The sequence below is a fragment of the Tupaia chinensis genome, unplaced genomic scaffold (assembly GCF_000334495.1).
Source record: "Tupaia chinensis unplaced genomic scaffold, TupChi_1.0 Scaffold000065_1, whole genome shotgun sequence".
Classification (NCBI taxonomy): domain Eukaryota; kingdom Metazoa; phylum Chordata; class Mammalia; order Scandentia; family Tupaiidae; genus Tupaia; species Tupaia belangeri.
In genome coordinates this window covers 881068-896253 of record NW_006159523.1, presented here as the reverse complement: position 1 = coordinate 896253, position 15186 = coordinate 881068, and the positions used below count along the sequence as shown (strand labels likewise).

At 33.6% G+C, this 15186-nt stretch overlaps 1 protein-coding gene across 1 annotated transcript in view; it reads right to left on the bottom strand.

Moving 5' to 3' along the window:
* CDH19 (cadherin 19) overlaps nt 1-14078 on the bottom strand; it is a 118578-nt gene extending 104500 nt beyond the window's left edge. The window contains exon 1 of the mRNA XM_006141815.2: nt 13920-14078. The gene's annotated coding sequence lies outside the window, so the exon portion shown is untranslated. The remainder of the gene's footprint in view (nt 1-13919) is intronic.
* Nucleotides 14079-15186: the final 1108 nt, after the last annotated feature.

Sequence of the window (15186 nt, the reverse complement as noted above, 5' to 3'; positions counted from 1 at the left end):
AGAGAGACAGAAAGACAGAAAACAAGAAATCACCTCCCAATGGGGGGGATGGCCACACCGCAATCCCTTCTCCTCCATTCTCCTCTTGCGATCTTGGACATGCACGCACACACGCCCAACTTGAGTTTCAAGCCACCGGGACCGGAACATGAACCGCAGTCCACTACATAGGAATCCAGCAACATAGCCATTACGCTAACTGCTGGTCCCATAAACTTGAGTATTTAATCAATGATTTAGACTTACCTATATTAATCTATATTACTATGTAGGCATAGTTCACTCATTTTAACTCAGCTATGATTAATTAAAGAAATACAGATATCTCCAATATATGCTAATTGCCCACTAAAAGAGTGTCCGTGGGGCCAGCAGTGATGCCCACATGGTTGAACACAGTTTGAGTCCTGGACTTAGTGATTTGAAAATCACACTGAACGCATGTGCATGCCTGCCCACAATCCTGAGAGGAGAATGGAGAAGGGATGGAGGCATGACCATCTTCCCTAGGTGGTGATTTCTCACTTTTCCTTTTTCTATCTTCCTCCTGTCTGGTGAGCAAACATGCCCTAAAGAAAAAACAGGAACAAAACAAAACAAAAATTTAGGCTGTTATCTCTTTATCTTTTACAATTCATGTTTAATAAATGAGTCTCTATCTGTTTCCTTAAATCTCTGTGAGTTTATCTAGCAAACAAAGTCATCAAAAAATTAAAGTAATGGAGCCAGCTGGCAACATGGTGGTTAAGACAACTGGATCCCACATAGCACACCACTTGGTTTGAGTCCTAGACTAGGCAGCTTGAGAAAGACCCCAGGCAAACATGTGTATATGCCCAAAATTCCAGAAGAAGGGGGAAATTAAGAAGAAGGGATTACAGTATGACAATCCCCTGTGGAGGGTGCTTTCTCATTTTCTCTTTCTCTCTGCACATTCAAACATTATTTTTTCTTTTAAATGTTTAGCTAATGAACTATAAAGGGTGTTTAGAGCATGGAAAATATATTAAGAGAAAAACTATGTATGGATTTCAGAAGTTTTGCAGCAAGTAAACTCATTACCCACTTTAGATCCATTTTCTATGAATTTTTTGAGATACCCTTATGTAAAGTAAGTTTTAATATTTACCAAATTTTTAAAGCAGATTTTCAAATTTTATATATTTCTGGAAATTTCTGCCAGCAACATCCAAGAGTTTTAGTGTGCCCATACTATTACTGACATTTTATTAAAAACATCATGTAATTTTTCCAGTGTGGGAGTTGTGTAGTTAGCTATTATAAATTTCAGATTTATATCCCTAATTAGTTAACCATTACCATTACCATTAAAATATTTTTATGGAATATTTAGCATATAATAATTTCCAGCTAATGTCTTATTCAAAAGACTTCTATTATCTCTTCCTTGCACGATCTTTGTATTGTAGAAAATGTCACAATCTCGAGCACTGAATTACATTTTATGAGAATGAACTTATCTATTAATTGGTCCCAGGTAGTTTTTATCTTTACAATTAGATGGATCTAATTTGCTTTTATTTTTCATAAAGAAAAGTAATTAAAGTTACATTACACACAGAAAATTGATTCTAAATGATTAAGAATATGATATTGATTTATAGGTGTATGTGTGAGTGTAAATCCACAGTGGTGGAAAACAAAAGTAGAGTATGCATATACACCCACTGAACCACAGATTAGGAAAATATACATCCTAGACTTCCCTTAATTATTAGTCTAGTCTGAGTGAATTAATGATTTTTCAGCATAGCATCAACAAATCATTTTAACTTTTTTTTTTTTCAGGATAGTTTTGCTATCAGACATGTGGGCTTACCGAAAAGACAGAGAGAGACAGAAAGACAGAAAGCAACACATTATCCGCTGGGATTAATGGCCACACCACAATCCCTTCTCCTCCATTCCCCACTTGGGATCTTGAGCACGCACTCACACGCGCACAGTGTGATTTAAGTCACCATGTCTGGGACTCAAACCATGGTTGACTGCATGTGAGTCCAGTGACATAACTCTTCTTTCCCCTGCTGGTTCCAAAAATAATTTTCACTTCTAACGATAACTACAAAACAAATTTATGAAAATCTTTAAACAAATGTTGATTAATAAGGCAGACTTTGAAGACTTCTAAAACTATCAAATAAATTGTAACAGTTTGGCAAAAGTATCAGTTACGATGTTGTAAAGAGTAAGAAATTGCACAATAGAACTGGGCAAAGTAGAACATTATTTTATTAAACCATTGCTCTGGATAATTATAGAACATTGGACCACTTAACCATTATTATCACATAAATAATACCTGATGAATTGAATTTATGTAACTACAGGAACACGATGAATGGAGAAATATGTTTCATTTCTTTTCTTTTTTTTTAAGAGAGATTTTTGCTATAGGGTATGTGTGCTCACCAGAGAAATAGAGAGACAGAAAGTGAGAAATCACCCCCATGGGGGATAGCCAGGCCACAATCCCTTCTCCATTTTCCTCTCGGGATTTTGGGCACATATGTACACAAGCCCAAAGTGAGTTTTAAGCTGCCAGGTCAGGGATTCAAACCATGGTTGACTATGTGGGAGTCCAGCAACGTAACTGCTACGCCATCTCCTGGTCCCAAAACATGCTTCTTCTAACTGACAATATATTCCACAATAAATTCCCAAGAATTTCTTACAGTATTTATTTCTTTTATCTTCACTTTTCCTTATGTAATTGTTTTATTTTTCCCTTGTTGAAAAAAATCTCTCTGGGCACTGCTTTCTATGGAGAATACGCAGTTGTATACTATTGGACATTTTTGATAGTAGCTGATGTTTTGATAGTAGCTACATCGACAAATATGTCATCTAAATGTTCCTTTCTCCAATTATCCATTTTGTTTTCTGTACATCTTCTAATAACTGTATTTGTACATTTATTCTACTATCAAAAAGTAATATTTAGTATGTACCATTGCCAAATGGTATAGAGAATATTATTTTGTTATTGAAGAAAAAGGAATAATATAGCATGATATTTTCAAGGCCCTACCATAAATGAATGAAGAAAACATAAAGTCAGACTCTTGAGTTTGCCTGTGTGTGTGTTGTCTGGAATCAGTGCAAGACCTGAATATCGAAATAATTATGTCACAAAAACACATAGCATCTATTTCAGGTGAAATGGATGAAACATAAAAAGCTTTCGTTCCACCCCTGCCAAAGCACTTTACTTGCCAACAATAATTACTCATTTTAAATATGGGCAAACAAAATAGCACTATTGCTGTTTCATAAGTTTCCGCTTATTATTTTTTCTATTTTAAAATTTCATTCTGCATAAAGAGAATACCTCCTTCTTTAAATAAATTTTTTAAAAAAACCAATAACTTGATTCATTCCTTTCCTGAATTTCTGAGAAATGGTTAACATGAATTATTTTACATATGAAGCAACTGAAAAGATTGAGAAAATGTAGGTTTCCTACTCAGAGCTTCTAGCGTTTGGTGTTTTTAATAAGCTACAAAGCTGATTCTAAGGCAAGTAGTCTACTGATACTATCATTATCATCATCATCTTTTCTAACATATTAAGTGTTGTCCAGTGACGATCCCTATCAACAGAATACGTCGTTCTTCAACGGATTTGCCTTACAATGAGTCTATGGAATATGTTCTATTATTGTTGATATTTTTAAATGCAACAATGAGCACACAGAAACTAACTAACTTGACTGAGCTGTAAAAAGATCAGTGGGACTGAAATTAAGTCAAAAGATTTCGTTTTTTCCTAATTTTGTACCTTTAACCAATATCTCTACAGGAACTATTTTTTGAATTGCATATGTCTTTTTTAAAGCAAAATATATGTATCCAAGTTGGCCAGTGTTTATTTCTACAGCAGTGGTTTCCAAACTTTTTTATTTTATACTCCTGTCAGAGACAGTACTAATGATAAACACCAATGTTTGTTTATGTGTTTAAATACTAATAATTTACATCCTTAACTTTTACAGGTAGGTACATAATTTCTTTAATGTACTAAAAATGAAAATGCAAAAGAATATGACCAAGAATAAATACAAATAGACTTTCTCATGTATCTTTCTCGTATTCCTCATAGCTCAATGCATGGTTCAGCACACCCCCTGTGTTACATAGGCACGTATTTGGAGATGTCCCTGCAAGGTAAGGGAGTGTGGCATGGCCATTTTGACGTCCCACCCCTATCTCTCTCACCTTCTGCAGCTTGAAGTTAATTATCGTCTCTCTCTTCAAGAGGACAATTTGTACTGATTCTCAGATTTAGTTTTTATTTTATAGTTGTGACCATGCAGTAATAAATCTCTGGTTTCCAAGTTACCACTGGAATAGATATTTATTATCGATTACACAGATCGAGAATATGTGACAGTGGACAAAGGTATCTCATAAAGAACTGGATCAAATGAACTGGATAATTCCAATCTGGTTCTTTTTCTTGCTATATTACTTATTTAAATCTTCATTTTATAACCTTAAATCAATGTTGACACTAAGGAGAATCAATACAAAATGTAAAGATTAGTACCTGTGCAATATGATAGTTTCGTGACATTAGTCAAAGTACTTAAACACACTCAAAGTTTTCTCAACTGCAAAATGATGTGACAAATCTGTTATAGATCTTCTGTGATAAATCCTGAAAAAAATAACTGGAACTGTACTTGGAACATATCAAATGTTTAGTAAAGGTGGTTATTATGTCATAAAAATTCAATTTATTTAAACATTTCTATTCCAACTTCATTTAGTGAATTCTTATTTTAAAAGTTTATTTTTATCTATTCCTTCTGAGAGAGATAGTCGTCCCTAATGGGCTCTTCCTATCCCAAGCTCAGTCAATCCAGATCATGGATGATCTGAACATGAGCATGCCCCCAGCTTGTACAGAGAGGCCCTGGAACACCAACCAAAGGCCTTCCTCTAGGTCCAGTTACATCATCATTACACCACTGTCTGGCCCCTTCTCTTAATAAATTCTTAGTAAACTCTTTCTGGCATACATAAGAGAATCACTGGTGATTCTCTTTCACTACAAGAAACAATGCTCAAAGGACTAGATATCATTATAAATATTGTCCAAACCATACAGGGAAGAGCTCCTTTCAAGGCAGAGCAGTTGAAAACAGCAAATATTTGCTACAGACGATTTACACATTATTTCCAGTGCACTCAAGGCTAACGTGCACCATTTTAGTGATGTGCAATTTCAAGAGATGGCAGGAGACAGGAGCAGAAATGTGTCACAAATACTTATAGAACTTAAGAGGGTTCAGAACTGTCAGGAGTTCAAAGCTCTTAACCATATAGTGGCGCTGTAACTTCTAAATATAGATTTAGGAGAAAGGTTGATATTTTAAGACTTACAAGTTGAAATCTATTTACTCTATTTACCTACCTGCTTATTTTACTTCATTTAAGATATTTTTGAAGTTTATCATTGAGAGAAAGACAGAGAGGAAAACACTCCTAGCGTGATCTTCATGCTGTACTCTTAACCTAGCCTCAACTACCTGGATCATAAGTACATAATGAATATGCACCCAGCATGCATAGAAAGGCCTTAAGATTAGAACTTAGGTCTTTTCTTGGAACCAGCAGTTGGCATAATTGCTATGTCACTAGACTCCCATGTAGTCAGCCACGGTTCAAGTCCCAGACCCAGTGACTTAAACTCGCACCGGGCACGTGCACACATGTGTCCCAGATCCTAAGAGGAGAATGGAGGAGAAGGGATTGTGGTGTGGCCATCCCCCCTGGAAGGTGATTTCTCGCTTTCTGTCTCTGTTTTTCTGGGGAGCACATGCGTCTTATAAAAAAAAAAAAAAGAATTTTATTTCTTTTCATGTGGGACCAGTATTGCTGAGTGATGCATTACAACTGCATTACTGACTGGCCTACCTATTCATTTATTTATTTTATTTTTAAGAGATTTTGCTATGGGATATTTGTGCATACTGGAGAGACAGAGAGAGAAGACATGAAAAGTGAGAAATCACCCTCCCCAGAGAGGGTGACCATGCCATAATCCCTTCTCTTCCATTCTCCTCTCAGGATTTTGGGCACACATGCACGTGCCCAGCATGTGTTTCAAGCTGATGTGCCTGGAACTATGATCAGCCATGTGGGAGTGCAGGGCCTTAACCACTACATCACCTGTGGGCCCCTATTTTTTAATAAACATACATCCTTAAGCAAAAAGTCATAATGATGTTCGGATCTCTAGAGCAAACATCTCAATTGCTGCCAAAGCAACATACAAAAAGGCAAGTCAATCTTCTAAGTCCATTCTCTACCACCTGAAGACTTTCCAAACAATTTTTTTACATTCCTTATATATAACTGAAATTCCTTGTGGCCGAACACTACAGTTGTAAAGAAAAGGAACAAAGTAAGCATAAAGCATTAAAATGTAAGCACAAAGAGGTAAAGCAAATGTCAGGGATGAAAAGAATTGAAGAAATGAAGGAAGGAGGATTGGAAGGAAAGAAGGAGGAAGGGAAGGAATAGAAGGAAGGAGAGGGACAAAAAAAAAAAAAAAAAGCTCACTACATAGAAAAAAAGAATGAGCAAAAGTATCTCCTTGGGGGAAGAGCAGATGGCAAAATAGTTACTCACTGGACTCCTATGTATTTGGCGATGGTTTGAGTCCAGGACTCGGAGGCTTAAAACTCCCTCCAGGCACGTGTGCATGCATGCCCAAGATTCTGAGAGGAGAATAGAAGAGAAGGCATTGTGGTGTGGCCATCCCTCGGGGGTATGATTTCTTGCTTTCTGTCTCTCTGTTTCTTTCCAAAGAGTGCACAGGCCCGACTCTATAGAAAAATTTTCTCAAAAAAAAAAAAAAGAAAAGAAAAATTTTCTTTGAAGAACCTTTAGATTTGTTAAAAAAAGAAAGAAAAAGTATTAGAGAACAAAACAGAAATAGTAACTCTTAGATATTAAAAGAAAATGGAGAAATTTTGAAAGGTAAATTTGTGAATATTTAAAAGGATAAAAAACAAGATATAAATAAAAAATAGAATGTAAAAGATCAGAAGAATAGATGATTCATGCAAAAGGCACAATATATTAAAATAGATCCAAAGCATATGGAGAGAAAACATTACAGAATAGATGTCCATTTATTGATTCCACATATTCTCATTATTATACAATACATGAAAATGCAATCCACCTTTTCCCAAATACCATAATGCAACCAGTTCATTAAACTCAAGAACGATTTCCCTTTATTTCTTCTACAAAGACCAATACATACTTTTCTTTTCGATGTCAACTTGATCATAACATTGTATATGCTTCCCTTCACCATAACCCCTTTCCTAATTTCCTGAACTACAGAACCACTTTTCATGAGGTATTGTAAGTCTGCATTAAAGTTTTATTTCTTATCCCTGTCTCATCTCATGAACCTTGTTCTTTCTTCCACCGAATGAAAACCAGTATCCACTCAAAAACACACCTGGATAAGGAGTTTTTCTTAAGTATTTCCTTAAGTTTACCATCATACATGTGATGGGACTTCAAAAAGTTTATAGAAAATAGAGTTAAAGGTTAAGATTATTTTGATGCAAACATTTTGACCTTAGTCACTTTTCTCATAATGCACATTTTCATGAACATTTTCAAGATCCTCTTGAGTGTTAAGTATTTAAAGTTGCACAGGGCAAGGGCAATAATATTTGGAGAGTTGTGTAGTAGAAATGCTGGCCTTTGACAAGTCTCATGTTCTCAGAAGAGTTCTACAGCATGTTTCATTCAGTTGGAAAATCAGTGTATGCAAAATGAATGTAAAAACAGATATTATTTCTAGTATCATTGAATGAAATCACAACAACAAGGGGAATATTCTTGCTCATCCCCATAGATGATGTGTACCCAGTTCCCAGATTAGTTGACTTCCTTTTATTAGTTTCAATCCTGGAACTCAAATCTTGGAGTCAGCCTTGTGGGATCCAGTGCCTTAACCGCCACACCAACTGCTGACCTCAACACTCCCTTGAGATAAGAATTATTTTAGTTTTAAATTGCATAATGTAAAATTTAATGTTTTAATAGTCTCATTCACATAAAGCATGTAACGATAAAAAATCTGTATAAGTTGTTTCATATCTGTTATGTATGTGAAGTTAAAAAATAAGTAACATTACATGTTTTCAAAGTTTATTTTGTTCAGTTCATTTTGAGTATATAGTTACAAAAAATATTAAAAATATAAATTTTGGAGCCTGATATACTAGAGTAGCAGAATGTTTAGTGCAATTATTTTATATTTTAAAAATACTGTTTTGTGACTGTCTACTATAAACTGTGCATAGTGATCAGATAATGTATTTTATTTTTTAAGAATAATTTTATTTAACTTTATTTATTTATTTATTTATTTCTATTTGACTGGAGAGGGACGGAGTGTATTTATTTATTGATTTATTTCTATTTGACCGGAAAGGGACAGAGTGAGTGAGTGAGAGAGAGGGAGAGAGAGAAAATGAGAAAACAAACTACCAGGTCCAAGACTCAAACTGCGGTTGGCCACATGGGAATTCAGTGCCCTTAACTACCACACCACCTGCCGGCCCTGATAACACACTTCATTAAAAATAGCATTGAAAGTGTTCTGTAGGGAGATAGTTTACTCCTTCTAACATGAAAGGCATCATGTAAAGTAAATAAATTTCTACTCTAATATTTCCAAATAAGAACATTTAAGGGCATCACCTAAATTTCAAATGAAGAAATATGTATAGGAAAAAAAAACAGTCCTTTTAAAAATATGAAAACATCAAAATATGCCTCATATGTTTATGATGGATTAAAAATACCTATTAATTTAAGGAAAGAAAACAATCATAAACATATTTATAAAAAGTCATAAAATACAGGAAATTTAAATTATAAAATAGATTAAGAAGATAGGAGATTCTCATTAAGTTTTTGAAGTCTTGAAATTGATACTACACAGTATAACCATAGTTTCTTTTAGTACTTAAATGTAGAAGCATTTGGTAAAATCTTATTGAATGGCCAAATGGATTACTGAGTGAATAAATGTCTTTTATTTAAAGTTTCTTATAGGGTTTAGAGCACTTGTGCTCATCAGTAAGCAACAGAATGAGAGACAGAGAGAGAGGAGAAAAATGAGAAATCATTCCCCAGGGCGAAGGGAGAGGGAGAGCCAAGTTGCATTCCCCTTTCTTCCATTTTCCTCTCAGGTCTCTTTTTGCACAAAATTTTATATTTTTGAATTGTGGGTCCACTGTAATTTGTCACTGCTGAAAGAAGGTGTTAATATGTTCTGTAGAAATGGATGATGTTCTGGACCATCCCCAGGGCGTAGTGGTTAAGGGAACAGGATTCCACATGGCTGACTTAGACTTAGACCCATTGAGTCTTAGAGCCAATGACGTGAAAAGTATGCCAGGCACATGTGCAAGCAGGCCCAAAATTACATCAGGATGGGAAATGGAGGAGAAGGGATTGCAGTAGAACCACACCTCATTGGTAGGCGATTTCTCCCACTCCTCTGTCTCTCTCTCTCTCTCTCTAGTTAGCTTATGCACCCTCTAGAAAATTACCCAAAAAATGATATTCTCATATAAAATGACACTTCACTTTATTTTTTTAAAGACTGGCAATATTAATATCATTTTGTTTCAAAACATACAGGAATAATCTGCTAAAATTTGCAATATTCTACTTACCCATTTGAAAGTATATTGCTTTTCTTTTTTTTCCCACAAAACACAATCTCAATACTATTGTAATAGTGTCACAAAATCTCATGCAAGTTTATTTAAGTTGTCTTAAACATTGATTTAAAAAATCTTTTTCAGGGAACCAGCAGTTAGCGTAATGGCTATGTCCCTGGACTCCCATGTAGTTGACCGCGGTTCGTGTCCCGGACCCGGTGGCTTAAAACTCACGCCGGGCACGTGTGCGTGCGTGCCCAAGATCCCGAGAGGAGAATGGAGGAGAAGGGATTGTGGCGTGACCATCCCCCCTGGGGGGTGATTTCTCGCTTTCTGTCTCTATGTCTCTCTCTGTCTGTCTGGCAAGCGCACGCACCCTACAGTGAAAATCTCTCAAAAAAAAAAAAAAGAATCTTTTTCATATGTATGTATACACACACACACACACACACATATATATATATGTATATATATATATATATATATTTACACATACACCAAGACAGAAATATAAATGATGACAATATTAATTTTTATCTTTAAAAATAGTTTAAATTAAATTTTATATGTGACTTTATTAAATCCATGTTCTATAAAATGGCATGGCATTTTAAAAATAATTTGTGTGGTCTTAAAATTATTAAAGGAGTATACACACAAATTAAAATTATCTACCTATAGAAAAATATATAGACAAATATATGTATACATATACCCATATACTTACCTATTCTTAACCAATAAATCTGAAGTCAAAGCTTGATGTACCGAGACCAGTAGTTGGCGTTATGGCTATGTCACTGGACTCCATGCATTCTACTGCAGTTTGAGTCCTGGACTTGGTGGCTTAAAACTCATGTCGGGCGCGTGTGTGTTCATGCCCAAGATCCCAAGAAGAGAATGGAGGAGAAGGGATTGTGGTGTGGCCATCCCCCACTGGGGAATGATTTCTCGCTTTCTGTCTCTCTGTCTTTCTGGCAAACACACACACCCTATAGCAAAAACCTCTCAAAAAAAAAAAAAAAGAAAACAAAACAAAACAAAACAAAAAACCTTGATATACCTCTAGAGTTGTATATTCTTTAGGTATTGGATAAGAGAGAGAGAAAATAAATAAAAGTAAATCAATGTCTTGTGTAGTCCCAAAGACTAAGGTCATATTTAAAGGAGGGGATTTATATTCAACAGAAAAGTGATGTGGCCCATTTTTTTTTTTTTTATCAAAAGTGTGGAGAAAGACTTATATTTTGTTCTACTAGTTTAAGAGCAATTTCAAGCTCTGTCAAGAAATATTTGCTTAGTGTCAAACAACTATTCTCTTCAAAATCTAAAAAGATTTGATATCCACTAGAGATTTTTAAAATTAAAATAGATGACAAACTCTCTGAAACAATTTAGCTGTAATTCAACTTAAAGGTAGAAAAATGGTAGCATGTCTGTCCTCTGATTTATGTGTAGTTTGCTTGTTTCCACAGGAATGACATTTTAAAAATTTTAGACATAGAGAAAACTGCCTGGGTTCTTTTAAATCAGGAATGATGTGCCAAAATTAGTCTCACTTTTATATACTATCTTACAAATATGCAAATTTCATTTATCATGCAGTTTCTTAGAATTAAAGAATATGTAAAATGTGGAAGATCTTGTATGCTTATAAGCCACTGTCTTAAAATAATATTTCAAATTTGACTCAATATGCCAATTTAGAGTTTCTAAAAGTATGTGTTTGATTTAATCTTAAAATATACTTTGACGATTCCAAATACAATTATTAGTAATTAATGTGACAAATTACGAGAAAAATATTTATGCTTTACTAATGCTACAGTATTTTGTAGAGTGAGATAAACATTTTCTTAGTGGGTCATTTTAGAATATTCAAGGAGTAGCTCATCATTTTTAAAGGGAATTGAATTATTGTATGCTTTTAAAAACTGATTTTAGTTTATTTATCTGGAGTCTTTCCATTTCAGGATGGTGGGAGTGGGTAGTACATTTGCTAAAGGTTATGTTTTGTTTTGTTGTGAGTAGAAAATATCCTTTTGGTCACTTTAGCCAAGGCAGCACATTTTTCAAATCAGCAATCTGTCTTCAGCACTGATAGAGAGAAATGCTTCGTATGGGTTTATTATTAGGTTATGGACTGATGTATACTTCAGCCTCAATCTCCTCTACCAAAGGGAGTACAGGTGCTGGAAAATAGTGACCACAAAATAAAAATATTCTATTTTTTTTCTTATTCACCAGCATAGTTCTCAAGCATTAGGTTGGTAGCAGTAAGTACTAATAACAAGCAGGCATATGAAAACGTTTCCATGTCCTATTAAACAATAAAACAAATCTGTTCCCTTTACTACTCAATAGCATTTGAAGGCTACTCTGTAACACTTCTACATATTTTAAAGTACATGCTACAGTCATGAGTGACAAAAATAACAATACCAACTCATACTCAGTTATATTATCACTTTCCAAGTTGAATGTAACTACGTTATAAGAAATCCCAGATAGTTCTGATTTCCTCAGAATCCTGGGAGACATTTGTGCAGATCATACTAAAGAACCTTCAATTAATGAAAATTTAACTGAATTGATTAAAAAAATTACTAATGAGAAGTGCCTTTTAAAATTTTCCAAGTGGAAAACAAAACAAAAACTATAATACTTTAAGACATTTACATGGGTGAGTGTGTGCATGCTTGTGTAGGCATAAAATAAAATATTTCACTAGGACACAAGAAAAGTACTTATGAAAATATTAGAGTCTAAACTACAGTAATAACCTACATAATTATCTGATACATTTCATTAGTTGTCATTAATTCTTGGTAGAGTAGAAAACAGATGGAAAGAGTAGGTGATTTATACATTATGTGAATAATTCATTTTAAAAATTTGAATATTTCTGTATGTTTACTTTTGAAATTTTTATTCCTTTTAGAAACACATTGATTATTTTATTTCATAAATAGAAATGTTATGTCATATTGAAAGTTAATTATTTTCAAATTATATTATAATAAATATGCATAAGGGTGTTGCCTAAAATATTTAGATATTGAAATAATGAATATTATATAAATAATATCATCTTATTTAATACTATAAGTACATCTAAAACATAAATATATTATATTTCAAAATTTGCAAATATTTTAGCAAAATGTCTTCCCTACAGCGTTAATTCAGCAAATAAATTTATGAAGTTAATATACAAATTTATGCAATCTAAAGGAAACATTTCTCACTCTATTTAGATACTTTTTGTTGAAAAACACATCACACGTTTTTACATTCTAGCAGTAGATTTATTAAATATCCTTGAAAAAATTACTTTGCAAAATTTATTATAATTTTTAATCCCACTAAAATTCCAAGTACCAAATTAGAGTTGAAAAAATATTAATGAACTTTTCAGCTTGCATTCTCTTCATTTATTGTGTCTGTAATTGAGACTTTTCATTAGACATAATTGATATCACTCACACACAAATTCATATATTATACGTATCTTTGTTCACAGTAATGTTCGATATTCTTTCTTTTATTACGATAACGCCAGCATTCTTACTTACTTAAACATATTAACTTTAAGAATTTTGAATGGCAATAGAAAGCATGACAGCCAAAGAAACTTGGCAAAGAGAAGAATACGAAATAATTTGGATAATAACACTAATTTGTCCCTCAACTAAATACCTAATGTTATTTTTACAGATGGGAAGTTCAATTTTGAATGACATTAAGTAATTTTTACAGATGGGAAGTTCAATTTTGAATGACTTTATGTAACAAATCATTTATTTTATTATGTTGTTTATTTTGATAATTTTTGTACATAACAATAATTACTTCATTGCTGATAGTCCATGATAACCCAAAAACTAAAGTCCTGGACCAACTAAAAGTATAAGAGTGATCCATCCTTCCATAGAAAAACAAGTTTTAAATCTTCTAAGATATAAGCACCTTTTTCCCCCTCCAAATGTGTCTTCTAGAGCAGGGAGAAATGTTCTCACAAGAGTTTTAGAGAAAATTCAAAACACATAATATTTTAAAATTTTTTATAATTTTTTACTTACGAAATGCAAACTATCAACAGTTTTCTTGAGCTTGTTTAGACATTATCTAGTGATTAAGGTATAATTTATATTATTCATCATATGGCTGAATAGGACAATCTTACCTGTGGAACTTGGGACTTTGAGTTTTAGAAGTTCTGTGGAAATTGATGCACAAACATCACGTTGGACACATGAAGAATAGTAGAAAAGACAGTTCTTATTTTGCTTCGCAGACTTCTCTGCAAACTTTCCATGTGCCTCATCACTCTGAGTTACAAATGCCTGTGCTTTTAGTACCACTGCACTGTCAGTATGTCACTGCTTACTGAGGGCTATTTTGGGTTCTCTGAGCAGAGCCAGGAACACTGAGCCTTTTGTGCAAAACATCATAAGGGCACTCTGATGTTCGTTCATAGTCTGGGATTAAAATGCAGACAGCTCAGCAAGTAGTAGGAGCTGATTCTCTCTTTTATTTTCTTTATCCTTACAGCAAGCAAAAGGAAAATAAAGTGCTTATTTGGCTTGAGATTGATAAGGAGGCAATTCAACTTATGTAAGAAGTCTACAAGTAGAAAGGATAAGCCCTTTGCTTGAGGATTAGCTGATGAAACAAATGATCAATTTAAAACAAGCACAAAAGTTACTGAAAGAGAAAAGATTTTCCACTGTGGATCTGTGCCTTTTGGCTGTTTCTTAATTAAGTCATTTCTGCTCAGGAATCTAGTAAAATATATAATGAGCCAGCAGGGTGTAAATGACAAGAAATCCTCTCCCTTAATTTATTTATGACCCAAGATGCTAATTGTTTTATTCATGTCTACAATTAGATTTTGTTAATAAAATAGTTATTATTATAAAATACATAATATGCTGTTTATCTCATCTATTTTTAGTTAAAATTACTCAAACTAGAAATAGGATGAAAATAATATGAACAGATATGAACAGTATTCTAAACAAGAAGTAATGTCTTTAAAACAACATTTAAAGCTTAAATATGTAATTACTGTGAGGAGACAATCAATCTCTACTATCCATAATACTCTTCAGTTTTGAAACTCACAGTTCATGTTCATTGTTTTTTGTCATAGCGAGGAAGAGTTAGTAGGAAAGAGTTGACATTGTAACTAGTGGCTAGTAAGAACTAGAAAGATTATGTGATGTCTGATTATGGTTATTTCTTCTTATAATTCATAAGAACTGAAATTTATTAGTTACATTTGGAAAATATATGTTTGGTGTTACTGTTGCCGACAGCAGATCCAAACAAAACTGGGCTTTGTCCTTTAGCATTCTGTACAGAGTGGCACTTACTAAATCCTTTCACTCAAGAGCCTGTTATTCCAACTTTTTGTTTTCTTTTTAAAAATGATTAAGGGTGTGTGCACA